At 37.4% G+C, this 27838-nt stretch overlaps 1 protein-coding gene across 3 annotated transcripts in view; it reads right to left on the bottom strand.

The window, feature by feature from the left end:
- LOC128734289 (lactosylceramide 1,3-N-acetyl-beta-D-glucosaminyltransferase A) overlaps positions 1-20573 on the bottom strand; it is a 34006-nt gene extending 13433 nt beyond the window's left edge. Inside the window, exons 1-2 of one of the 3 annotated variants that reach the window (XM_053828394.1) lie at positions 20214-20573; positions 12932-13438 (exon numbers count right to left, since the gene is read on the bottom strand). The gene's annotated coding sequence lies outside the window, so the exon portion shown is untranslated. Of the gene's footprint in view, positions 1-12931; positions 13439-19810; positions 20165-20213 lie in introns of those variants that run through there. The other 2 variants (XM_053828393.1, XM_053828395.1) reach the window with 2 other exon arrangements.
- Between the last annotated feature and the right edge of the window lie 7265 nt (positions 20574-27838).

The following is a 27838-nucleotide window of genomic DNA, read 5'->3' as shown; positions in this document are numbered from 1 at the left end:
CGATCTACAGCTCTACCTTGTTGTACGTTCGAAAGGTGATTGTATCGAACTTCAGCGACATCTGAATGACCTTAGCGATTGGTGTGCTCAAAATTTGGTTATCCTGGTGGTGTCCTCCTGAGTGCTCTGTAATCTCGTCCTCACACAAAAAGAATCCAATCCATTGAAAATAAGTTATTTGAAGAACCACTCAGCAGAATAACCAGTTGAGGATCTAGATGCACTTCTGGATGATCAAATGGCTTTCAGGAATCACTATTCCCATGTCGTGGCGAAGGCGAATAGAAATTTGGGGTTTATTATAAGACTTGATAAAGAATGACTGACCTACTATTTATGAGTACTATTTATGAGCATTGTAGTATTCACCTGTTCGTTCCGTACTTTCCGCCGTACTTAGGCGTTAGATCTTGAACGAACTGTATTTCATACGGTCTTAGGACAAGATCCTTGCTTAAAATCTACCATGTGGACGAGTAATGAAAACTCAATTATTGGGGACTCGCCAATATTGGCGGCTACGGCAGCCGTATTCCCCTCTGTACATCTCCTGTGAATATGAGTCAGTCAGAAAAAAACACAAAATGTAGTCGTATGACAAAAATTGAGCATATATACATACATAGTAATAGTGACAATAGGTTTCCCGAGTTTCCATTCCTATTTTCCACAGCCTTAATTTTTTTTATAAAAAACTGCTTACAGATCATATGCATTCATTCCTGAATCATGATAAAAAAATAACGAGCACAGAAAATTTGATGCTCGGTTGAGGAGTCGTGAATTTTTCAAGCAGATGGACTTACAACCTGACAATTCGGTTTACATTAGGACGTGATACTACAACTAGCCAAGCAAGGAGCTCGTTAGTGAAAGTCTAACTACAAGCAGCAGCTAATTGATGCCCATGCTTTACTTTGAAACTTTTTCTGTAGTTTGTAGCCTCTTCAGAACATAGTAAATGCATATACTCTCGCGTGTAACATTTTAGGAGTGCAACATACACTACAGATAAAGGCAAACCTGCGCACGACAAGCAGTAAAATTGTCAACATTTCTTGTTCGCTTCCTACCCGGACTAGTTTATCATCTTGAATTTTTGTTGGATTTACTGCAACCTCTCCCACTTCCAATGCAAATCATGTCTGGCTTTTGTTTAGACTCAGTTGCTTGCTAGACTCACGAAGCAATGATGAAGCGTGGATGCTGGAAGCAGTATTTCCGTCAGAACAAGGGCCCGCTGGTGTTCCCAATTACTCTAAGGTGGTACGGGGAATATGAGACCCCAAGATTATCCAATATGTCCAATACATTTCTAATTTATCAACATTCAAAAACCTTTAAAAATCTTAAACATTAGTACGTTTAAAATAAAATTGACAGAAAAATCTGGTGAAAGGAAACCCCAGCTTCTCTATTTTACCGTCAGGTCCAAGTCTGAAGAAAGAAAGAAAAACAGGAAGGAAGAGTGCGTCAATGAACTAGAGAAAATACCTCCCGGTGAGGAGAAAGATTTCCTGTCGTGCATCCGTGCGTCATCAGAAAACTGCAGGAACAGCAGGAGATAACTGATAATGATTCACACGGAGCACTATTATGGCTGCTTGATTTGTTCTCTGTGCTTTGAATCTAGGCAAAGCATTGAAAAGCAGTAAACGAAGGCGCAGAAAATCCCAGGGCGAATACTCGTGCTGTGTTGTATATTTCATTAAATTAAATTAATGAAGACTCATAATTTGCGATAGTGCAGCTTCAATAAATTACTAAGTTTTGCTGTTAGTTCAAGCATTTTAGCTATGTAGATAACCTAAATATTTGATTAATCGACAGTTTAATGTACACCGATGTACAAATGTATTTAACGAGAAGTTATTTAAAATGCATAAACCGTCCATTTTCAACAATTCAGATGACTAGCTTTAATGGACCAATTAACTCAACTATTTTAATATATTAAATTATATTAAATGTTTTCTCCTCCAGCTAATTAAGAGGAATTATACTAACAATAATATTGTTTTATTATTCTTTGATTATTAAAACAGCAGTGACGTATACGAAATGTTTTAAATGACGTAATTTTTACGGATTTCCTATATATCTCGTGATAGCATAGCATAAATACAGTGCATTTATCTGCCATTCAACAATAGTTCAGCAATTACCGTCTGAATCATGCATTGAATGGATGAGACAGGGGGTGAGGGGTTAAATTGCGGTTGTCTAGACGGTTTGCCGGCAAGATAAAAATCACTGACAGCACCCGCAAGATTGCTAGTGTGATAATATGAACGTGCTCGTAGTTTGTCAGGATGTAGGTACAGTTTAGCAGCAGCTCATGGAAATCGTGTGCATATCAAACAATCCATGCCATAGCTGTTATTTGCTTACGTTTGCTCACCGTTTGAACACGTAACATTTTTATTGGCTCCGAAATCTACAAACTTAATTTACTTTTATGTCATAAACTAAGGTAGCTAAGCTAACCATAGTGCTCGTATTAAGAATATAACAATTTCCTGTCAATATAATTAGGCTGGGAGCCCCATTATTTGTCCTACGGTAATGCCTCGATATAAAGCAACCTCGATTCAAAGCGACTTCGATATAACGTATTTTTTTAAAAGCAAAAACAACTGAATTAACTTTCATTGTGGTGTGCCCTCGCATTTACTGTGTGAAAAAGTATTTGTATAAATAAACAAATATCAAATATTTTCAGGAAATTGGTCACAGAGCTATGGGGCCAAAATAGGGTTTAGACTCGGTTTTCGAAAATCGATATAGGGGTCAGTCCCGGTGAAATGGTTAGCATTCACGTCTTTCACGCCGAGGACCCGGGTTCAAATCCCAACCCCGCAGAAGTACCGAATGACCCAAGCTGTTAAAGTGACTATAATCAAACCAAAAAAATCGATATTTTTAATAAGACCATTACAAATATTTTATAAAATTTTGTCCTTTCGGTGTTGGGCAACTGAAGGGCCCATTTTGGGAAATTCCATTGCACTGTTCGAATTTTTATTTCTGTTTCGTATTAAAAACGTTAACACTTCGTGCACTCATGTATCGAGTTCATTGGGCTGTAGAGCCCACAGACAATTGATTATAAAACAATATTGACACAAATTATTTTTTTGCCCCCGACTTTTTCGGCCAATTTCAAAAAGGAGGGGGGAATGTTCTATCCGCAACAGAGTGATCTATGTACATGGGACTCGTTAATGATCGATATTCGAGCAATTTGGATTTCAAAACAACGTTGGAACACAATATTAGACTTCGATCTAATCACTCATCTAATCATTCATCTAATAATAATCCGTATTGCGGATATTTTGCAGTATTTCCAGTCATATGCGGCCATTTTCATCTATATCTTCTTATATATAAAAATGAATTTATGTTTGTATGTACCTTATATACTCGGAAACTACTGAACCGATCGGCGTGAAAAATTATATGCAAAGGTTTTTGGGGCCGGGGAAGGTTCTTATGATTGTTAGAGACCCCCGTTCCCTCTAAGAGGGGGGACTCCCATACAAATGAAACACAAATTTCCTCATTACTCGAGTACTACTCAAGCGAATGGAAGCAAATTTGGCATGTAGGGATTTTTGGACGTCAGATTTTCTTCTTTGATTGATCGAGACCCCTCTCTTCTCTGGAAGGGCGGCTCTCATATAAATAAAATAGAAATTTTAGTATAACTCTAAAACGAATCGAACTCGAGAAATTTAAGGCTATTGCATAAAATATTAGTCCATAACAAGACCACCAAAAACTACCCATCGATGACTCAATCGTCGGTTCGGATACTTGAAATTTCGTCGCGAGTTCCTCCTCAAAGAGTTCCCAGTCGGAAAATCTAGGATTGCGAAATGTTGCAGCGTTCAAGGAGACACCCAAATGATCAAAATATATAAAGCAATGATCAGTCATTCGTGTCTCATTTGAAACATGCCATTGTGCCAACTCATGACTGATCCTGTTAAAGCAAAGTGATATATCTAACACTTCATCTCTACCAGTTCGTATGAAAGTTGAACTATTGCCAATGTTGAGTATTCCAAGGTTGGTACTATTGACTCTCAGATTGATATCTGAGCTGCCCCAAATGATGTGATGGGCATTGGCATCACTGCCTACAATGAGCGGAAGCCCATTAGATTGGCAGTATTTCACCACATTTCTGAAATCGTCACTAGGAGACGGTTCGTCATGTGATGTGGTAAGTATGCAGAACAGTAGACATAGCGTCTATGGACATCATCCACGACGAGTTCTACTGCTGCACAAATATCTCGAGTAGTCAACTCAGAGATAAGGCATGCACTTATCTCCGTCGATGGCTCCTGAACCAATGAACCAATGGTGACAGAGCCATTAAGAAGTTTTTCGCACAAATACTATTTGACTAGCGGAATATATGCAGAAACAATCTCCAATACAGATCAGACAAAAAGTTGTAAGCGAAGCCAATAATTTTGGTCAGAACGCACTTGGCGTAATCTCCATAAGGGAAATGGGATAGGACTTCTATGTTGTTCCCACGAGACGCATGGGACCACAAAGATCGACCGTACCAGAGCGCGGCATAGCACAATAGGGGTAAGATATCCAAAGCACTCCGTTCGCGACTGGCATGTTTTCGCCCGTCCAGCCATCCAGTCATCGGTACGGAGTTACACCTTGACTTAGGGACTCCTGATTTGCCGACTTTCAGGTCAGGACCCGTGGCTCAATTTTTTGCCTAAATTTACAATTCGGCACCAACCGTCCAAAGGGCACAACTGCAGAATGTGTAAACACAGGATGTCGATTTCCTGGAAAAACCTGGAAAATCAGGGAATATCAGGGAATTCATTTTTGGATCAGGGAAATCAGGGAATATCAGGGAATTTCGACATTTAATCAGGGAAATTTTGTTTACCCGGCAATATTGTAGATCAACTTTGGAATCAAATCAATTTTCGTGTAAAATATACGCAGATTGATCGGTTGAATTAAAATTTGTTACATGTCTAGTGGCGACTCGATTATCTTTCAGTTTGCCGTAAATTTGTTATTTGTTTTGCGCCGTACAATTGTCAGACTTCACTCGCTGTAGTGCTCGAAATCGGCAATGGTAGGCCTCAAGCACTTCACGGTGCAGATATCAAGAGCACAAACCGGGATACAGACTGTTATTTACACGCGATCCACAGCGTTTTCACCAATTGCAGAATTTTACACTCAGAAGCCCCAAGCATTGATCATCTTCCTTCAGTGTCCATGATTCATGTCCGTTAAGGGTTACCGGCAGGGATGCCACATATAATTCTGTGTTTTTTTTTGAAAAAATCTGACAATCTGTACGACGAGGAAAAATATCTGTGCAAAAATCTGTCCAATGCAAAACAATGAGAGTGAAAGAGATAGAGAGTCATTTTGCTGACTATTTCCGTCTCTTTCACTCTCATGTAAAAGCTCAAAAATCTGTTTAATCTGCGTAATTTGGCGAAAATCTGTATTCTGTGCATACAGATTCTGTACAGGCGATTTCTTTCAAATATCTGTTAAACACAGAATAATCTGTGCATGTGGCAACCCTGGTTACCGGGAGCATTAACGTTCTGTAGAATTTGCGTTTATGCGAGTTGGCAACCTTCGGGACTGGTTCAGCTGGTTACGTACTACGCAGAAAGCTTACATGTTTCTCTGTTCTGACGTGATCCGCAGTGAGCATGCGACTCTTGGCCTGGTTCTTCTCATCTGTCATTTCCTGGCATTCGACATCAAACAAGCTATTACACTCACCCTTGTACTGCGAGGCGAGTGACGTAACTAATTTGGAGTCATCGCGAATGAGGTGACAATTGTCACCTAGGCGACTCACTTTGTCACCTAGGTGACTCACTTTGTCACCTAGGTGACTCACTTGGTCACCTAGATGACTCACTTTGTCATCTAGGTGACTCGCTTTGTCACCTAGGTTACACGGTTTATCACTTAGGTGGCACAGGGTTGTTACCTAGGTGACACGGTTGTCACCTAGGTGACAGCACTCAATTCGACTCGCCGTGGCGAGTCACGGCGAGAGACAATTATCGTATTGAGTCACGTGACTCGCAGAATAAGGGTGATTGTCTTCCCCACGTCGTGCCTATCACTCCCCTCGTAGTTGTTGGCGCCATGGCGGATCCTCCACAGCCTACTTACGTCTTATTCCCTTTCGTCATGCTGTTCTGCGATTCATTGATCAAGCTTTCTGGTGTACTCCACTGCAACGTGGAGTGGATCTGCGTGGATCTTAAGACGAGATAGTGGTCAAAGTCGCTAAGAAAAGACTGAATATTGTGACTTCCAAAAAGTATTGACCGTTAAACAGGATCGATCTGGGAGCTAGAGTCTTGAATTTTCAAGTCGTGCGCACCCCATAAATCCTTTCGAACCTGTCATAGAATTCGTCAGCAAAGCAAAGCAAAGTCTTGAGCATTAACCGTCACTAGACATTATCCTTCTTTATCGACAGACTTCGCAGCCGGCTGTTAGAGTACAGGAAAATTACGGGGTCAGTGCAACCATCCTACTGATTCTATTTAACAAAAACCGGCTAGCCGAGATTCGAACACAACTGGCTTGTTAGATCAGCATCGTACCTCGAAGCTAACTGGGCGATTCAATTCCTTCCTAGTATCATCGAATTTATGATTGTGACTATACGTTGATTAAGCTGTAGTTGAAGTATTTGCCTTAATTTTCAACACCCATATACGGTCATCAGACCGAACGGCCGGCCACCGAACTACCTTCGAGTCATTGTTGCTCTCAAGCCTCGATAGTTGCAATCCGAAATCATGACACACAGCTTTAGTCTTATAGTCTTAACTTCGCATACTGTCCATCATTGAGGGTTAAAATATTTGCCATTTGGACATTTTCTAACAATATATCTAGCTAAAGTTTTGCCGTACCTCGAAGCCAGCAAAACGCACATTTTTGTACCAAAAATCTTTAAGGAATCATCTCCTTAACCCCATACTTTTTGCAGCAAAGATAACAAGCTGAAACTTCCAGGAAAGTTTTGTTTTAGTTTAACTGAAAACCCGCAGACATGTGTCCACCTTCCAGCGGCAAAGTTACTAGTTTGAGCTGACTGAAAATTAGCAAGATTTGTTATGTTTACACGGCTGTAATTTTGTTGTACGTAACATCTAAGCTTTGTGCAAAAACAGGTCGATTAGATTATTTCTCAATCTTTGTTTCTTTGGATTCAAGTTGATACCTCAAACATAACTGTCCCTAGACTCGATAGAAGAGGGCGTTTTCGAAACGCTGGTAAGAAATAGGTTAAGAATCTTTGATATGTGTTCTTAAATCATGAAGAAATCTAGCTTTAGTTTTCAGCAGCTTGCATAAGTCATGCTAAAGGGTTAAAAACTTAAGCCATAAATCGCCCAAATAAGCTTGACATTCGAGTTTTGAGGGTCAGGGAAAAATATTTGAAGCATCAGGGAAAATCAGGGAAAGTCAGGGAATTTTATTTTTGGATTTGAGTCGACACCCTGAAACAGACCGATTGAGGGTCTCTTTCTCTATGCTAATCCAGTAGAGAAAATAACTCTCCCTCGGTGTGCCCATACCCCGCAGCCACACCCCACAGCTACGCACCCTGAAAAACCAGCGCCGAATTATACGATTAGGTAGCCGGAAACTACACGGCGAAAGTGTTACACCTTCCTTATCTGCGTACGACAACCAAGATTGCTCACCCCAAGGTCACAACCCACAAGAAACAACGAGCAACTAAAAGGACTTCTGTAATTTCCTCGAAGAAAATGTCACGGATCTTGTATAATATAATCCTGGAAAAGTTCGATGCGTTTTGATGAACGACGAAAGTACCTCTTTTCACTTTAAGTAACACTTTTTTCCGTCACTTCAGTCCATAAAACATAAATAAAATAAATAACTACAAAAATCGAAAAAAAAAGAAATGAAAATAGAAGACAGCTGGCTCACACTTATAATTGATCAATAGCACAACATCGGCGATGTTTAGAAAAGTTCAAGAAATGGTAAGCGACAAATATTACTTAAACATATTTTTTTAAATCCATTGTTAGATTATACACCTGTTGCGTATACTATAAAAAGCTGTATTTTGTTTATTAGTACTACGCTTGATCAAGATAGAACTAAATTGACAGCAAACCAGCGTGCTTAACACTCGATTCATTCCCATTTACTAAATTGAACGACAAATAATAACCAGTCCTGGCTCCTATGTTGTACATTACACTCCACTGCTATAGCCAAACTGCATATTTCATAAACATATGCATGGTTATTGTGCAAAGTGATACTCACAACACTGTCAGAAGCAGATAAAACCAGATGGCTATTCGTAGGTGAGGGTTGCTCACCGATTAGCAGTGGGAATAAAACGATAGCATAGAATGTAGGTCATCGCAGCAGAATAATTGGAATTGGAACTTGTCTCTTGGAGGCCAGTAAAACTCAATTATGAAAATGAGTTGGATCAACGGTCACAGTTGACTGTACCGTGTGAGTTATACATCGCACATATATCCTTACTGCTCATAGTCATAAGTAATCACTTCCTGGCAGTTACGAATTGCTAGAATTCGTCAAACAGATTTAATAGTCATATTAGTCACATCACGAAGCAGCACTTCTCCCCTAGGAACGGAAATTTTCAGAGAAGGTATATTGCAGTCTAAATGAAACCAAAGACGATATTAAGTTCAGTCACATTTAAGAGACACATAAAACACCACTTTGGGAATGAAATTTTGCTATTTTTGTGTCGAAGAGAAACAAAATTTAAGGTGCAGACGTTTTTCGTCTGCTTTGTGTGCATTGTTTACTCGAATTTCATTTGGTCACTTTTGGTTTGGTAATAACAAAAGCTTAAGATATTCATAAAACAGGTAACGCATCTTTGCTGGCGCATTTCGCAAATATTTGTCTCTTCCGTTTTTTATTCGATACTCCCAACCTGATACGAGAGGGCGCTAGAAAAAGATGCAATCGTCTTGTTGCAACATATGTCAGAATATACAGAGGATTCTTGGACTATTGCACTTATTTGTTAAATAACGACAAACAACGCGTTTAATTATAAAGCATTTAGTTATCATTTAAAATTATTAACCAAAAATGATTCAATCGCACCTCACTAAACATTTCTTTTAAAATTATAACTACCAAATCAAATTGTTGATTTGAAAAGACCTACTTTAGTTGCATGACTTCGAGACAATAGGGCTATTAAAATCATTGTTGAAAATATCGTGACAGTCTACGTAGTTGCAGATGCACATTGAATTAGTTATAAACCGTAAATCTTTCACTAGTCCGTACTGTATCATTAGCAATTGGAAAATAAGCATTCCTAACGTGCAACAAATTTATTGAGGATACACTGCGTTAAAAAGATTTTGGCAAACCTCCAACTTGTCACGCGGCTCTGCTGTATCAATGCAGCTATTACCTAAGCGAAGCGATACTCGTACCTACATAATTGCTAAGGATCGTTTTCGCTTCTTTACCAAGCTCAACTGTTGTAGCTATTTTGGTTAATATGTGTGAAACGATTCGAATTAGATTGGCGTAATGCGTTCGTTAATTTTCGGTAATAGGTCTGGTTGTGAAGTGAACTACATACCATCAGCAAACTGTTCCGCTTTTCCGTTGGGGGTTGCTTGTAAATTAGTTGGTTTATGCAGGAGACGTAAACCGGGCCATTAAGACAGAAAGTGATAGTACATCAGTTGAAACGTAGGAAAATAAATGTATGTAAAAAAACAGAACAGAACAAAAAAATTGACACCGTCACGCTAAAATTAATGATATCAAACGATTATGACTGTCCTGCCTCTAAATATGTGAGAAAAAATTCGTGCTTTTTTGTTGTTCAATCAGTTCATTCAATTACGCTATCATGTCATATTCGTGAACAGCTGAGCATATGTCGACGTGTTTTATTAAACTAAACTGCTATTAGGCTGTGATTGCCCACTTGAACCTGCGGGTCAATTAACGACAAATTGTGCTGTTGATTTAGGTTGCCGCGAGAATTGATTAAGGCGTGTTGAATAGCACGAACAAACAAATGTGTTTCACTTAACAATTTTTTCCTCTGCTTTCACCTTCCTCCGTTTCATGCCGGCCGGCCGCACCGTGTATAAACATCCGCATAAGGCGACCAATTTATCTTATTGCACGCGTTTCAAAGTGTATCACGTTTTTAATTGGATATTTATAGAAAAGCGTAATTAGACGAGACACGAAGTCGTATGGGAATATTAGTCAGGATAAAATGGACTACTGCTTGTTTTTATAATTTTTTTTTGATATTTGGCAAATTGTCATATTCACTAAGATCACTTACTGCGCACATTGGCATAAAAAAACAATTGGCCAACAATTAAAATTTGAACGACAAAAAATTTCGGTTTCATCAAACGATTAATAATCTCCCCAATACTAAACACACATCAATAGGCACTGTGTTATTTGTACGCAAATTAACGTAAAGTTGCAAGATAACTACAATATTTGTATTGTATTGTATTGTAAGGAATGTCAGCTGTTATTCATGGGATATATAATATTGATTGGAATATTGTTTTCAATTATGCTTGAATAATTTCCTCAAAGTAAGTCATTGCCCACTATTCCCCTACATCTTCATCTTAAGAAGTAATCTACATATCGGTCATCCACTGTCTGGCATGCGTCAAGAAACCATCTGTCATATCTCAAATCAGCTGCGTTGCACTTGTCACGTGTCATCACAACCTGTATCCGGTATGGTATAGTATGAGGAAGAAAAATAGTCCGCTCAAAACACAAAAAAACTCCTATTTTGGAATACGATTAAAATAAAAATTGGCTTCGGCGAATTGTAAAAATCTAAGAACCAATTATGTGCCACTGTTAATCGTTAGTTTTCCGGTCATAACTGAGGAACAAAAAAAAAACGTGAAACTTTTGTCACTAAAAGATAATGAATTGGAAAACAAGAAAAGACAGTTAAAACCTATATAATTTGAGCTGCGTTTTCCAAATGGCAAAGCAAAGCCATGGGTATAAACGTCCTTAAGAACTTGACCCTTCTTTATCGACAGACTTTGCAGCTGTTTTTTGTATGCCAGAAGGGCATTGGGTTAAAAGGTCACTACGACAGTCTTAATGACCGTCTTCGGTGGCAGACTATGCAGGGTATTAGAGCAAATTGAAAACAAAATTTGATATCTTGATGTCACGGATTTTGAATACTCGGTGTGATTTCATTTTGGTCGACTTAGCGGTTAAAATATCAAAATTGATTGCAAAAATTCCACGCCGTGAAATTAAATTGAATACTACTTTTGCTATCAAAAATATCAAACGGAATACTAATCTTGATGTTACACAATATTAATAGGAAAGCAGAATTAGTTATAACTATAATTTTACTATCATATGATCATCATTTTGCTATCATCATATAATTTGAACCAACCATTTTACTAGAAAAAAATTTAAGTGAAAATTTACGTTTATTTACACCATATATAGAATCTGCCAACATATTTTCCTTCATTAATAATGAAAGCAAAATGATAATAAAGTCTGATACATCATAAGTGCCATTTTGAGTTGGTAACAAAACATGTTTTCTAGTTGATATCAACAGCAGAATATGTAATAATTTTGATATACTTTTGTTGTCAATCCTTGCTCGGGTACGTTTGCAGTCGGCTATAGCATCAATATCTGGATTGCTGAGAAAATGTACCTACGTTCTAACGTAAAAATTGTTGCTCTATGATACTTGGTTCAGGAGCTTTTAATGTTTGAAATAAGCGATCTCCGAGAAAATCTGTAAATTCCCTTTGGAGTTTCCTGGGAGAATAGCAGATCACGAAATGCATTAACTATGCACGTGTACAAAGTGCTATCAAATTCTTGGACCCGAATTTGCACGAAAAATACACTGATTTTAAGTAGATAATTTCAAACACATCTCCACTAATCCTACCCTTATCGATTAAAAATAAACTTGATAGCTTTAAAGTATATTTAATCTTTTTGCTTAAAAACCGAAGGGAATACGTTCGCATCGATTCCTAAACTCGCGTGATCCGCTCTTACAAAAAAAGAGGAAAAAGTATAATATCCTAAATTTTAACTAATTTGTATTCCAAAATAATTTTTGATTGATTCGCCACCACCGCTGCCAATCAAAAGCAGAAACATTGGAAAGCAAGGTAGATGCGTACCGAGAAAGACGAATGAGCGGCCACTTAACGAATGATAATTTATGAGTAACTGCCTGCTAAGTAGACGCTTGGCACCTATTTCTACGACCACGTGTCGTCGGTAAAAAATAAATACAAACCTATCGTTGTAACACCGCCGCCACGGTTAGCATGGTTAGCAGTGAATTGTACTAGCTAGTCAATTAGCACTATTTAAATCGAATGAGGTTCCTTTATCGTACAACCTTGTTTGATTATACCCGGCTCGAATCTGACTGACGTTCGCATTTGTTTGGCATAGTCAAGGACGCAATGTAGCAGGTTAGGCAAAACTTTCAACAACTGTATTAAGTCAGTCGCTAAAATGTTGTCATCGCAGCGAGTAGTATTAGCGACTAAGCACTCCAGTCGGGCGCAAAAAACTATCCCTTTTAGGTGATTTCGATAGCATTATCAGAAATGCGGTATGTTTTCTGGAACATTAATACAACGTTATATCATAACTTTTTAAAGTTTTATTCTTAAGTATACTAAGTATACTGTAAAAAGGAGTAAGGAGCATATATCATATGTCTTTATCTATAAAGACATAACAGTAGTAATTGGTCTAAGCATTATTTTCTAAAAAACTCTACCAAAATTTGCTCAGTTTTCAAATGTTATGACACAGAACTTACCTGAAAAAGCGTATCTAAATACAGTGCTGTTTTCTACAAATGATACTGCAGGCTTTTGGTTGAACTGTTGGAGATGTGTTGTCGTGGAAAGCAATGGAAGATCATTTCCATCAAACGCCACCTTTTTACTGACTTTCGGGCGTGATATTTGTCGCAGTATAGGGGCCAGAGAAGGAAACATAAAACTATTTCTTCTAATTCACTCTATTTTACTTCACTGTTGACATTACTCTGCTTGGTATACAACTAATTAGTAGCTTAAGCTAGGCTTCGTATCACTGCACTGCAAAAAATAGGTTACGCCGGTTGCGTTTCACTTATTTTCTATCTACACAACCAACGAAACTTATCCGTCGTGATTCACAGGAATGATATTCGATACTGAGAGATTCAATTCGACAGATTGTTCTTTAATATCAACCCTTGGCATTGGTATTAAATATCAAATCACATCACTGGAACTGCGGGAGCATGATCGGCTGCTACGTCGTCGTGCTTGATTGGTATCTGGAAATAAAATGCAGTACAAAGAACTTAGTTGTTTGTTTGTTTTTCATCGAGGATTAATTATTTTGGCAGTCAATATTGGAACATATTATAGATATGCAACAGTCTCAAGAACATAAAAGAAACCTTTTTTAAATATGAATCCAGAGTGGTATTTTTTTATATCGAAAAAACTAGAGCAGACAAAACTGGAAAATAAGACGCGTACTATTTACAAACAAACACGATACCATTCGAAACTTTCTATATCTACCAGTCTTAAATCGACAGATTGGGTCTAGTTTAGCGGCATTTGGAGACATTGAAATAAACGACCTTTCTTCAAAATCCCAGTGCAGGTTAGTTGCAGGTTGCAGGTTGAAAATTACAGTTTGATGCTTTACACTTTCCGATCAGCAAACATGATGCCTACATATAGATTGGATCAAGTATTTATTTTCCTTCGTCTATCAATACATTTTCAAGATGTTCGAAAAAGTGTCTTTAAAAGACGATAATAATATCACCATACAATTCGCCTGCACATTTCATTTATCGTGAAAAAAGATTGCCGCTTTGCACGTAAGATGAACTTTGGTTTTACTGCGAACGTGAAAATAATCCTCATTCAACTATCTGACATGTTAATCATACCCTCAAAAAGGATATTTACGTAAGAATGAAGCATAGCTACATATGCATCAAGTAAAACCTGAGGCATACGGCAGGCGCCATCCGCAATTATTTTGTGCACAATGTTCCGGACGTCCTAGACAAGAACAGAAAAGAAAATCAAGGCCATCAATGTGGCGAGCATTTTCTATCATTTTGCTCTTTACATCTACCCCGGCGCTAGATGTACTGTCGAGACAGGTCGTTTTTCCATTCGGGAAAACATCTAGGTACTGGTGAGGGTTTGAATTAGTTCAAGGTTTTAGCGAATTTTTGCTGCAATGCCTGTCCGGTGCTACTTTGTTTTTGGGCATTCTATATACCTAGTGTAATTTGTATCAGGTTTCCTGGGCTAATGAGAATAGGTGATATCGTATGTTTTGGTGTGCAAGTTTTGCTCACCCAAAAAGAGGACCGGCGCACAGTGGCGCCAGTCAGGACAAATGTTGCGCTGAACTGAAAAAGGCTTATAAAACAGCATAAAACTTTTATAGTTTTAAACTGTTTTATGGTTTTCTTATTCATATTTTGCATTTAAAATAAACATATTCTCAGTTATAATGCCACGGTTCTTTCAGACTTACGATAGTTTACTACTGATACTGAAATTTTTTTTCCAGTTTTTACAACCTTTTTTAGCTTGAAAACCAAGATCAGAAATCAATCTGTTAGTTTTAACCTGAGAGTTTTAGCACCTGCCATTCTGCAACATTTACATATTTTTCAAAACGTTCCCGTCTACTTGAAAACTGTAAGAACAAAATAAAAATAATTTTTATAAATATGTATCGTACATAGTTTTTCTACAATCCATGCTCGAATATACGCTTACAATTCGAACTGCGAAGATAGAAGCCCGCCGTAAGACAGAGTTGTCCAATGAATTTATTTATAAACAATAAGAACTTCAACTCGGTTTTGAAGGTTCCGTTCCATTTTACCCACAGTGTGGAGTTCAGGTATCAGTACTTGTGGCTTGAGCAGCACGTTCTCCTCAGTGTGGAGTTACGCTTACGCCTTCTTTCATCCTGAAATGTGTGAAAAATTTCGTTGACTTTTGCAATGCGACACAACATTGAAATAAGTTGCTGCAGGAGTATACGTATGGCTAGTGGCAAACATTTCAATTTCAACCATTGAAACTATAACTGTAGCATAATCAGGGTGAATGAAAAATATTTTAGCTTTTTCGTTTGGAAATTGTATTGCTGCTGTATTTTCTTTTTGCTTCAATATCATCAGTATACTATGCCTTCAACTGGTTCTGACAGCATATGATAAGTCTGCTCTAGTCTAACAACATATGAATAAATGAATGAACACTTTGCACCTTTTACCTAATAAACGAATAACAAAAAAACATATATGGTATGGGAGGGTATTTCAGTCCATTAAGTGATTGCTTGTATTCGATCTAGGCCTATTTCTAGTGAAAGAACAGCTGGTTTTGATGTTGAAAAAACAATAGATTACTTGTAACGTGTTGAAGTTTTATATCGGCAAAGTATTTATTTAGTAAAAGAATAGGAAAATAGGCTGAATTAAAAAAAACAGACAGAAAATACGCTCCAGTACCCTAATATTCTGTTTACTGCTTTTTAAAAAAAAGGTCATGCAGATTTTTCGTAGAAATTGGCACAAATATCGGAGAAAATATTGCCACTAATCATCAATCTGGATTTCGCGCTAAACACAGTACAACGTCAGCTCTTCTAATTCATGATAATATTCACAAAGCCATCGATAGGAAAGGAATGACTATTCTTCTTATCGACCATGTTAAACTTTTGAAGAAGCTTTTACACCAGAAGCTTTTTCTTATGACAATTATTTTAAATTGAGTTACTGTATTACAATATTTCACAAAATTCTCCAAATTGGGCCAAATTATCTGCACGATTTCTGTACCTTCTTAGAACTACTGTTTGTGAAACCAATTACCTGCTAAAATAAACTGCTAACCAACCGTATACCTATGGGACGGAGAGGGTTAAATAACTTTAATGTGTTCTTTTCTGACTAAACTAAAGTAGATTTGTCTTACGTGGCCATACCTGAAAATACTTCAATTTGTATAATTGAGTAGCCAAGCTAGGAGGTACAGGAGTCACAACGACAACTTGTTAAGCATAGCTACCAATTACCCTCCCCCCCTCCCCTCACTCTTTCCCCTCCATTCAAAAAAATTCTTCATTACTTTCCCCTGCCATCGCTTCATCAATTGTAGAACCATCGTTTCAAAAAATATTAACCTAATCTATTTTCAGAGAGCGAAATAAGACGCTATATCGTTGGCCAATTGCAGCCTGACTTCTGGTCTAAATGCCTTTAGTTCAACCCCGAGGGTCCGGAGTACAACATAACCTTTATTAGCAAAGATACTCCCAACGACTGTCAATAAATTATTATCTATATGGGAAGCGTTTGGTACGGGTATCAGGTATCAGGTATCAGCATCTTTGGCTCGAGCAGCACGTTCCTCACAATCATGTGGAAGATTTGTGCCTTGCCCATCTTGCCCGTGTCATCATTTACCTGATGAGAACGGGAAGGAAAACAGGAGGAATAGGAAGGGGTGGATGAGGAATTTGGACAAACACAAACACATACATACTAGAGATTTTTGTACCTCCGACGGGATTCTGCAATCCTTGGTAGTTAATTTATCAAGGGTATACTCATGATAAATAAGAGCCTATAGCTCAATACCGCTTTCGTTAAGAAACATCAAAATGTCTCGTAATTTTAGTTTCCTAAAATCCGATTCATACGGTACGGGATATTGGTACGGGAGGTTCACGCTTTCTTCCTTCCCCTTGATTTTAAGAAGTTTAATGAAATTCTGTTTCTGTTTCTGGTTCCACTTGATTCCTTGGAATTCTCTCTGCGGCACTTGTTGCGCAGTTGGCCTTGCCGTTGACAAGAAAAATGATAAATACAAGCAATCATCATTTTCCAGCATGCCTTAAAGAATTGACTGCGTTAGTGTGAGATTAGATTAGATTAGATTAAACTAAAGTAGATCTGTCTTACACCTTTTAAAAGCACTGTATTTATCATCTTCGAATAGTGCTGTAGGACGGGGTAAAATGCCCACCTTATGCTCACTCTAAACTATATCCGCCCATAAACTATTTTGAACATTTTTTGAATAGGGTATGTTGCTGCTTCGTCGTAATAGCCTATTTCCGTCTTACCAGACACATATTATTAAAAATATCAGCGTTTTTTATGACACACAATGCAAAATTAGTTATTCCGTAATATTTTAGTTTGTTAACTATCATACGCGATCAATCAAAATGGGCTGAGACCTGTTTAAATGCTTTTTTTCATTAAAGAATTCCGAGCAGCCAAATTTTCTACGTTTGTTCGTGCGACGAAGAAAAAATGTCGATAAATCATTTCAATTTCCGTCATTCATAAAATGAAAATACCTCACACAACGCATTGTCCTTATTCTGCAACTGGGTAAACTTGCACGACCAGCAGAAATTTTTACAGAATAACATTTGTGTTGTCATGCCGTCCTACACCAACACATGCGGGCTAATTTCGTAAACATTGTTGTGATTTTTAGTTCAGGCGATGAAAAATTTTGATGGACGACGAATTTAAGAAATAAAGTCAGTTGCGTAATTTCAATAAAATGCTTACAATAATCGCTTTTTAGTGAATTTAAAGTGCACGGATCGGAAGGTAAGTGTGTTTGAGTCCAGTCAGCACAAGAGCTTTTGGATTATTCGTTACATCCATCCTAGCAATGATGAAGATTGAAGTGGCTTTACTTACTACGACAAGAATTAGAAATAAACCCTAATTTGGGACCATTTTTGTTTGTTTTAACAATAAAAAGTCGAATCATTAAAGGTCGAATTCCTCTATGGTCATTGTCAGAGAACAATAAGTTAAACACTCTAGGTTCATCGAAAACAAATAAGTATGCATATTTATTTCGTCATAAACATTTTATGCAATACAGTCAACTTTCGCTAATTGCACTGAGCTCTTAGCCCACTTAGTGAAAGACTTTCGTTAATTGGTCTGAGCTGTCGAAATCGAGGGATACATCGATTGTTTTTGTCGCAATCGTCGCAGAAAGGTTTATAAAAATATATACCTTTATTAAACACAGAGTCAAAGTGAAACTTAGTCTTTTCGCTGTGGAAATTTGTTTCTAGAAAAAATTCTTTGTGTGACGTTTGACTTCGTTTTAGATGGGCTATAGCCGACCCCCGGCACGTCGCCATTTTTCTGTGACTGAAACTGAAACGTCAAAAACACTGGGCGGGAAATCACTTCATAGAAAATCAATGCGACGGCCATTGTTGTTTGGGGTACAATGGGTACAATAGTGAGGGGTCCAACTTAATGGGGGTACTGTCAAACTCTGTAGACCAAGATAGCGATGTCGAGGAGGTAGCTATAGCCCAATTAACGGGAGCCCGATTAAAACGTAGCCCACTTAAAGATAGCCCAACGAACGAAAGTTGACTGTAACAGTATACCGTTGATTTGAAGTTAGAGATATACAATTGACGGGTGGCGATCTTCCCCTGAAAGAGCTGCTCATTTTGCCCCGCCAGGAGATATACGTTGTAGTTGCAATTTGTGCTAATTACATTATTTGCATAATAGCTGCAATATCAACATTTGATTCACAAGTGAAATCAATATAACTGTAACTCATTCGTTGGAAGGAAAACTTTTAATAACCTTATTTCAGTGTCTGCTCTATTAAGCATTTCAACAGTATAGACGGTAAAATAAACACAAATGAAATCTAGATTACTTATAGTTTACAACCAAAGCAACCGACTCCTAGGTTCAGACTACTCTAGTGCCAAAAACTGGCTTTTGGAGTTTCCACTTTTTCGTAGAGGGGCCTTGAAGCACGATGGCGATTTGACATTCGCATCTAAATGTCATCATTGATGATTTATATAATATGTATTTTGACCGAATCCATTCTTACCAGGTATTTTATTTTGAATATTGATCAAGCATTCTAAATATTGTTAAATCATTAAGTTTCTTCATAATTTAAAACGGAGTTTTTAATCCCAATAAGCGAAAAATAGAGACGTTTGCTCGTTATACTGAAAACCAGTTTTTCTTAAATTTGTTTGAACCACTTATAACGTGTAAGTCGGAGCTCTAAGCTACCTTAGAGAAACATTAGTTTAGTCACATAAGACACCCTTTTAGAATTTAGTAAAATAAAATGCTTAAACGCACGTTTTAGATGGCCATGTTCCATAAATTGAGTAAAAATCTTTGGTAATGTTCGATCTTCCACAGCCGCAATGATTTCTAACCATTACCGCCCACATTTAAAATGTGCTCAAACTACCTTAACCACCGGAAAGCATTTGGCTGGTCAACAAAACGAACAAAAAATAATGCCAGGTTATATTTTTAAGTAATTCAATTGGATGCATAAAGCATGATTTTACTACAGTAAAAATCCTAATACGGATAAGATATTAAATCTACAACCATCCATATCTCGTTTAGGTTTCGGAATATGAAATAAAGGACTTTCTCTTAAACGTTTTTACTTTCATTTTGCGATGTCCATCACCTAAAAGGAAATCGCATTATCAAATAATTTTTTGACTCTGATTTGCAAACCAATCTATAACAATTGTATTCTCTCTCGGGTTATTTTAGCTTGGCTTTATGGCTGATGGAACAAATCATAACATTCAGTATAGATACCTGCGATTGATCAATCGTTTAATCTTGTGGGAACCATTACTCGATGACGCACCGTATCTGGCTGGACTTTCTCCTTCTACTGTTTGTCATACGTATTGCTTCCCACCATACCACTGTTATATTGTCGCAACGCCAGCAACGAAAGCACTAAAGAGAAACTACGAGACTGCCAGCAGCTATTGGTGTTGCGAAAATTGGTAAACGATTTTTTCTAGATAACTAGTTAATAATGGGACTAAACCAGCTCATTGAACCTTTTCTAAAATCACAATAGATCTGAATGCTGTTCAGTTCTTGAAGATTCACCAATATCAATCAACACTTGTTTATAAGGAAACACATAACTTGGGCGTCGTCTATAATCTTATGACCAAAAAAAATCGAAAAATATTCTATCACTTACTTTTTATAATTTTAACGAAGCTTTTTTCCTAACATTTGCATTTTACCATTAGTTATTCACAAATTGAGATGCACACTATATTCTTCAGAGAAAAAGCTGAATAAATAGAGATTCTCTGCAAATGTTTTTTTACTTTTGAATACAAAACATGACGTTATTTGGTAATTTATACAATAATTGAATTAAATCATTTATTAAATTTAACAGTAAATGACGGTACACAATTTAGTTAATAATTATCACTGCGATACATGCTCAGGATAGATCGTTTTCCGTAAGCACAAACCGAGCAACTTCAACCGCAGTCTGCGAACATTCGCTTGGACGATAGACGAATACTATTCTCACTCGCAACGCAACCGGGGCTTTGATTGCGATTACTAAAACTAAACTGAGCTGAGAGAAAAATTTGAATACGCGAACGCGAGATTAAAAAGGAAACGTCAAAAAACAACATACGCGAAACAGCGTCGGGAATGGAATGTCAAAAGTCGAATGGGCTGAACGCTATGCTCAGCTCGATGCTCCATAAACACTGAATAAAATACAAGTTTCTTTTTTCACAATTCAAGAGCAACATTTCAAATAGGCCGAAGTCAAAACTGACAGTTTCGAGAAAATCGATGATGAAACTTGCGCATCATTTTTTAACTCCTCATTTGATATAAATAGTTATGTTTAGAATTGAATGACGCATTTTGATGCAAAAACATAACAGTTTAATGTGTAATGCAACAACTAGCAGGAAACACATTGATTTACTTTGTAATTTGCAAAAATATGCGTTGGGCCGTTTTCGGAAATCTTTCGGCAATACGACTTTTTCATAAGGCTGATTTGATTATCCATTGTAGTTGAGGCCTTTGACATGAGGCTTTTATTTACTGTCAGTGGTGATATGATTTTGGTGTTGGGCCGATTTTCAGTCAGCGTTTTGCATTTGGCCCTTGTTTATCGAGTTGCTTTAAAGCAGTGGCTATAAAAGGTTAAAAATTCTTGACCAGGACAGAGGACAGGACGCCGGCCAGCTTCATTATTTGTACTAGAGAAGTTGCGGTTTAATTTCATCATCAAATCTGCCACCTCCGTTGAGCAGGTTTTTGTGAAGCGAAACCTGTTACCCGTGAAATGCAGAAAAATTTGCCGATTTACGTTAAAGGTGCGTTTAGACCGGACAATAGAGGTTTTCCGTCAGATCATACCCCTTCTTTTCTTATTTTTTCTCGAAAGTACTCCCAATACGAGTGATAATGGTGCAAAAATATATTTTTTTCGTTAACTCTAGAATTTACTACGATTTTTCAAATAATGTAAATTGCAAGAATGGTGAGTTTCTTTTCACCAAATCACGAATGTTGAGTTTTAAAAAATTCGTTTCGGCTGCACTGTTTATTAAAATTTTCAGATTTTCTGGCAGCATTGCACAACAGATATTGACATATGTGTATCAGCGGTTGAGTGAAAAGGACAAAACGAATGAAGCTAATGATTACCTTCTTTTTCGTTTCGTGCGTTGCTTGCCACAAGAGTAAAGAGTGGCATAAATGGTTTCGAAGTGGTGAAAATAGAGGACACTGGTACAAAAAGGCATGTAATACATCCGAGAAGTGACGGGTTGAAATATACGTATTTTAGTTTTCCATTTTTACAGTAGTTAGAGGTTTTAATAAAGAAAGTTTTATATGGGTATAATTTCTAAGAGTCAAAACCGAACATTTAGTGGAAAAAAAAATTTTGACGGAAAACCTCTATTTCTTGTCAACATGTGGAATGCAACATGCGGAATGCGACATGTTGCTAAGCGTTGCTTCTGTCGCCATCTAAATACTTGTGATATGTTGCTATAGTTGCATGGAAACATCAGGTAACAGTTTGGAAAAAGTTGCGTGCCACATGTTGCCAATCTAAATGTACCTTTAGGATTTAAAACTTGCTGTCTCCAAAACCATTAAAGGCCAACTTGAAAGGTCAATTCTTGATAAGATTTATTTATCAGGATCAAGTTGGAATCGTTTCGCGTTCCAGTAACACCGTAAAAACATGTATGGTGGTTGCAAGCCATGTATTTTTACCAGCGGGGTGCTATCCGTATCTTAACGAACGGTGTTTGACAGTCCACTTAACGAAGGGCGCTATTTCAAAAAATGCAAGAAATAGCGCCCGTCTGACAGGTAGATTTGCTGCCAACCTTTGTCGAGATGTGCTGAGATGTTGGCAACAAAAACATGGCACCCATCGCAAGCCCCTGATTTTTACCCTATTTTTCGCGGAGGACTCAAATGTTGGTCTCGTTGCCATCGAAAAACTGGATTTTACAACTTTTAGTAAATATAATTTTCATGTTCTTCAAGAAAAAATGTTTATTTTGGCATTCTTATTGAGAAATTGACAATTTTCTAAATCATTGTTCTTTCATCAACGCCAATCGAAAGCTTTCGACACATATTTTTCATCGCCGTCATTCGATCGGATTTTCCAGAGCCTCAATATGCTGCAAAAGCGAATCATCTATCCGTACATTTTTAATCAGTTCACCGGGTCTATCAGGAACTTAAAATCCGACCCGGTCAGCGTATTATCATACAATAACAATTTCCTTTCCAGTTAGTTTACGACTATTAGCAGCAATCTTCTAGCTCAAATTAAGATTCCACGTCATGAACGACATCCACCGATGTTTGATGTGTCCTCTTTATAATCATCTCGAAAATTTTCTGGATCTTTAATTTCTAGCAAAGGTGATAGTGTGTGGATATTTTTCTGTATACGTGAAAACTATTTTGCAGAATAAGCCTTCAGTTACCGCTTCCGTTTCATACTCAGCGACAGTCGCTATGGTAGTTTAAAGCAATGCAGCGGTTCATTCATTTGCATTTCTAACTCACCGCGTTCAAGTGCATCCCGCCTTGGCAGTTCAGCGATAGTAAATGTTGGTCGCGCAACTAATGAACTTACTCCGGTCGGTCCCTCCACAGGTGATACATATATCAAGCGAAATAGCTTTTTTTTGTGTGAGCCGGAAAGGCCGGAAAGTAGCGTAAATGTTTGTTGCCGTGCAGGCTTAAGTACCAAAACGTGTCGTCTTTGTGAATGGCCGTGTTATTTATGCAGGTGAAAAGTATTTAAACAACGTATTGTTTTTATTGCCCGTTCGAATATGGGTCTTTCTCGCAATTGTACGGAAGGGATCATCTTCGTGGCAGCAACTGCAGAACTGGCTGTTTCTAAAATATTTAATTTGCATTGTAACATTTAATTACTATTGGAAACACAAACGTTTGTGTATTTAATACTTACGAAACGTACTAAACCGGAGATGGCCAGTGATTACTTGCCACTTGCCACTTGCGATGCGTAGAAATCTCACAACAAAAATAGGGCCGAAAGCAAAACAAAACACAAACTGCGTATAGGCTTTTTCATACAGAAGGGCCGAAGCACAAAATGAAAACTTTGTTGCCAGTTTTCACATAAGGCTTTTTCAAATTTGCTTTTTAAGACCTATATAGTTTTTAAATCACTATGATGTTTTGTATTTACTATAGATACTTAAAAAAGCTTTAAATATAACCAAAAAACCAGTTTTTTTATATTTTGCACTTGGGTCCTATTGAAATGTTGCTCTTGAATTCAAATAAATATATTTCTCGGTTAATTTTTTAAATAGACCTATGGGCAGAGGTGGCATAAACCGCAGCGCAGACCAAAAGACACACATTCTTAAACAACACAACACTCGCCATGCGGTGTGTGTTCGCCCACAAATTCCCTTCAGTGTCTCTTTTGCTAAACACGCTCTTTCGTGTTTTACGCGCACCAACAAAAGGCAGTCGCAAACGTAGAGTGATAAATTTGCTGCGTGCTTTACCACACCAAGAGCCGCACTCTGCGCGGCTGGATTATACACCCTGCGCTGGGTCAGTTGCAATGGTGTGATTGAAAAAAACATTTTTACTGTTGCGTCGCCTGATCCGCACTAACTGTACACTGTAATACACTAGCGTGTATTTTCACCTTTAAAAGGGCAGAAAATTTGTAAATACAAAACAATTTTTTTGCGCAATTCCGCACGGAGTGTGGCAAAGGGCAGCACCAAGTGCTGTTTGTCACTCACTGGGCGATTTTCACCGAGTGCTGTCGTTCGCTCCCACTCCGCTTTCGCTCGTACGCTGTGTGCATATTAGCTGTAGAGGTGTGTTGCCGAATCGCTCTGTGCGACAAGGCATAATATTGGAACATTGGGCGCATAGTGTGAGCGAATGACAGCCCTGCCTATGGGACAATGAGAGATTTTCCGCGATAACCGCGAGATAAACGCAATATTAAATTTAGGTTTTATGGTTTGCACTTCTACAAAATAATAGTTTTGTAGCATGGTTTTGATGAAAACCAATTGATTTAGTAAATTTTCATGTATTAAATTAAAGAAATTTGCTCTGCGGTGATCTTTTGATGGTTAGTTCAACAGTCAAGATAACTGCGATGTGAGGATTTTTCTTGCAATCTGCAATAAATGAATGGAAGAAAAAGTTTCCAAAACTTTTAGCCAACTAGTGGCTCCGGCAATCGATTCATGCAAAGCTGACGTGTTAAAATGCATTAATATCACCATAACAACCGGAAAATAGTCGCACAGACAAACAGACATAACACTCGTTTTCCATTCTTCGTACCGATTAAACCGTCATTTCAAATTTGGGCTTAGAATGTCTCCGATTTGGTCAAAGTGGCGCTTTTTGAAGAAAGAAGTGGAATTCCCCATAAAAAATACTTGCTACTTCGAGGGATACCCACGTTGCTATTTGATATTTGGGAATGTCGATCATAGATGGTGCTAGTGTTCAAGCTAAATGTGAGGTACGTCAATTTTTGTTGATTTTTCTTCCAAGAGTTATGTTTGTTTGTCTGTGCCGTTAGATTGCTTACGTTTGGCAAAATTCTGTAGACTGCACCTGAAAAATACTGAAAATGTAAGAAAAATGTTATATACTTACCCTGAACATTTCATCATGTTTTTACATTAATGTTTGATGTGCATTTCATACACAGGCAGCTGAGACAAATGAGACGTGCTATACAACGCACTACTTCCGACACATAGGTTTAATGTACGGTACGGAAGAAAAATCGTTTGCCGTTTTTGCGGAAGTCCAATTTAGTGCTTTGAGACACAATATTTCTCGGCGGATAGAGTTTATATGTGAGACATGATAATCATATGGAATTTCTTATAGAAATTTACCAATAGTTATGTCACAGAGAACAGATTAACAGACTGGAAGGAAGTAATCGATTTTTTGTGTGTAAAATCTGTCGGTAGCGCCCTCCCAGTAAACCATTTGGTTTGTATATCTCGATTGCAACTGAGGTATACGAAATCATATCTGAACGAAAAAGTTATATTTCACGCCATATAAGAACATATATGTACCAAAGTGGAGGCGATATACGTGCGAAAATTTTGACAACTATTTGTAATTCTATTTTGCGCAGTTTTTATAACACGCAACTAAATACTCCTGAATATATGATATAGATATAATCAAATATTGCAATTGTCTGTCCTGCTTTATAATTCACATTCATGAATTGTATATGAAGACACGCACGACTGCAAAACAACTTATTGTTCACTTCGATTTGACATACTCTAATCATTATACAATTCCAATGTGAATTTGACATGAAAACGATTTAATGTGAACTTTCTATTACGATTTTGTGTTATCTGGGCTCCAGAAATAGTTTGCCATAAGCATAAAAAATATCCATGTAAATACCTTTATCAATATATCTTTGTGCTGGAGTTACATAGCAGCGATGGCAGCGACATCAAGATTTAGTTTGCCACTTACTGCTCGAGGGGTGCTCGTAGATTACATGAAAACCTTTTATACACTTTTAGTCAACTACCTGATAGTCTGTTCTCTGTTGTTGTATGCAGAATATTTTGAATGCGGCAGTCAAATTAATGTCAGTATGAGTTAAATATTCCCAACAAAAATTTATGTTTAAAAGTAGCTTATTTAACTATTGTTTTGCTTAAACCAATGGAACAAAGCGCTTGATAAGCTGCTATGCAACAGAAATGTTCCTTGGGTTTGGTCTCAATACCGAAACAACTCATGGGATTTTCTAAAAGACTACTAATATGCAGTATATTTTTTATACTCACCCAGGTAACCAATAAAAATTAGTATAAGCAGTAAATCAATCGTTTATTAGCATCCCTGACGTTTTATACTGCAGGTTGCTGTTTATCAACCTTTTGACTGCATAACTGTTGTAAATTGGCATCCACAATTCTATTTAAATTCTTCTTGTCGGTAACTAGCTGCAAATAAGCATTGTCAGCACTATAAGAAGGCTAGCAGTAAAGTAGCCGCATATTTTGCCAAAATAGCATTTAAGTAGCATTTAAGGCAACTTAAATGCTTATTGGCTTGCATTTAAATTGCATTGGAAATGCTTATTGGTTACTTGGGCAGTCATGCTCAATTTAAACCTAGATTCACGGAGCGAATCACTTGAAATTTATTAAATATATTAAAAATATTTATGCATATTAACATACTTTTCCCTGGGTACTAAATATATTTACCGGTATTGATAAATATTTTACGAAAGTTTCCACCTTTTTCAATACGATCTTAAGCTGTCAAGTCCCAACAGTATGTGGCAAGAGTTGTTATGATGAGGTGGACACATTTAAAATAGTAAATATAAATATTTATCGCATATTGAATATTTATGCAGGAAGTGATTTACCCCGTGCCTAGATTTAAACAATAAAAAACTTCTTGGTCAGCTACAGAATAAGCAAACACGTCACGTAGCTCAAACAAGAAATACGCGTGTATATATTTTGGAAACAGCTGCCTGTGCATGAAAGGCACATCAAACACTAATGTAAAAATATTCATTAATTTTACTGTTTACAACACTTTATGCTGTGACTTGACTGTACTCAAGGGTAAGTCGCTTAGAACCAAGGAGTTTCCAGGCGTGTAAGTGCGTAGTAATCAGAGATTACTTTTGTAACCATTTACGAATTAATTTGGTAATCAATGGAGTAATCAATGATAATCTTAAGTAATCATTGGTAATCATGATTAATTTATAGTAATCACAAGTCACAAGAGATTGATTACTGGTAATCAGAGGTAATCAGTAAAGTAATCAAAAGTAACTTTTTTCAATGGTGCGTAGTAATCATTGCTGTTGGAAACCCCTTGCTTAGAACACTCTATCCAAGCAGCACCATTTGTTGCATGAAGGGTTACGCAACTATAATTGACTAGGCACGTTGTAAAAATCCCTGTGTGGTACACATAGAAACCAGCTAACTGGCATTTTTATCTCATTTCCTTTGTGTTGACAAGGGCCTGCCAGCTACTTGATAGAAACTATACGAAAAGCTTTCTCAGTGCGGATTATTGAGCAAAATTTTATATAATTCGGCCGTGAATTGGTCGGTTTAGTGGGGTGGTAGTGTACATGAAAGCAAACTTTATTATACCACTTTTTTTTCGTTCAGTAGTGCTACACCGTTTATACCGGTGGAAAAGAATTTGACAGCAGCGCAAATTTAACGAATCTGACGTCTCGTTCTTCAAATTAATCAA

This window comes from Sabethes cyaneus, chromosome 2, assembly GCF_943734655.1.
Source record: "Sabethes cyaneus chromosome 2, idSabCyanKW18_F2, whole genome shotgun sequence".
NCBI classification, from domain to species: domain Eukaryota; kingdom Metazoa; phylum Arthropoda; class Insecta; order Diptera; family Culicidae; genus Sabethes; species Sabethes cyaneus.
This window is presented reverse-complemented; position numbering and strand designations above follow the sequence as displayed.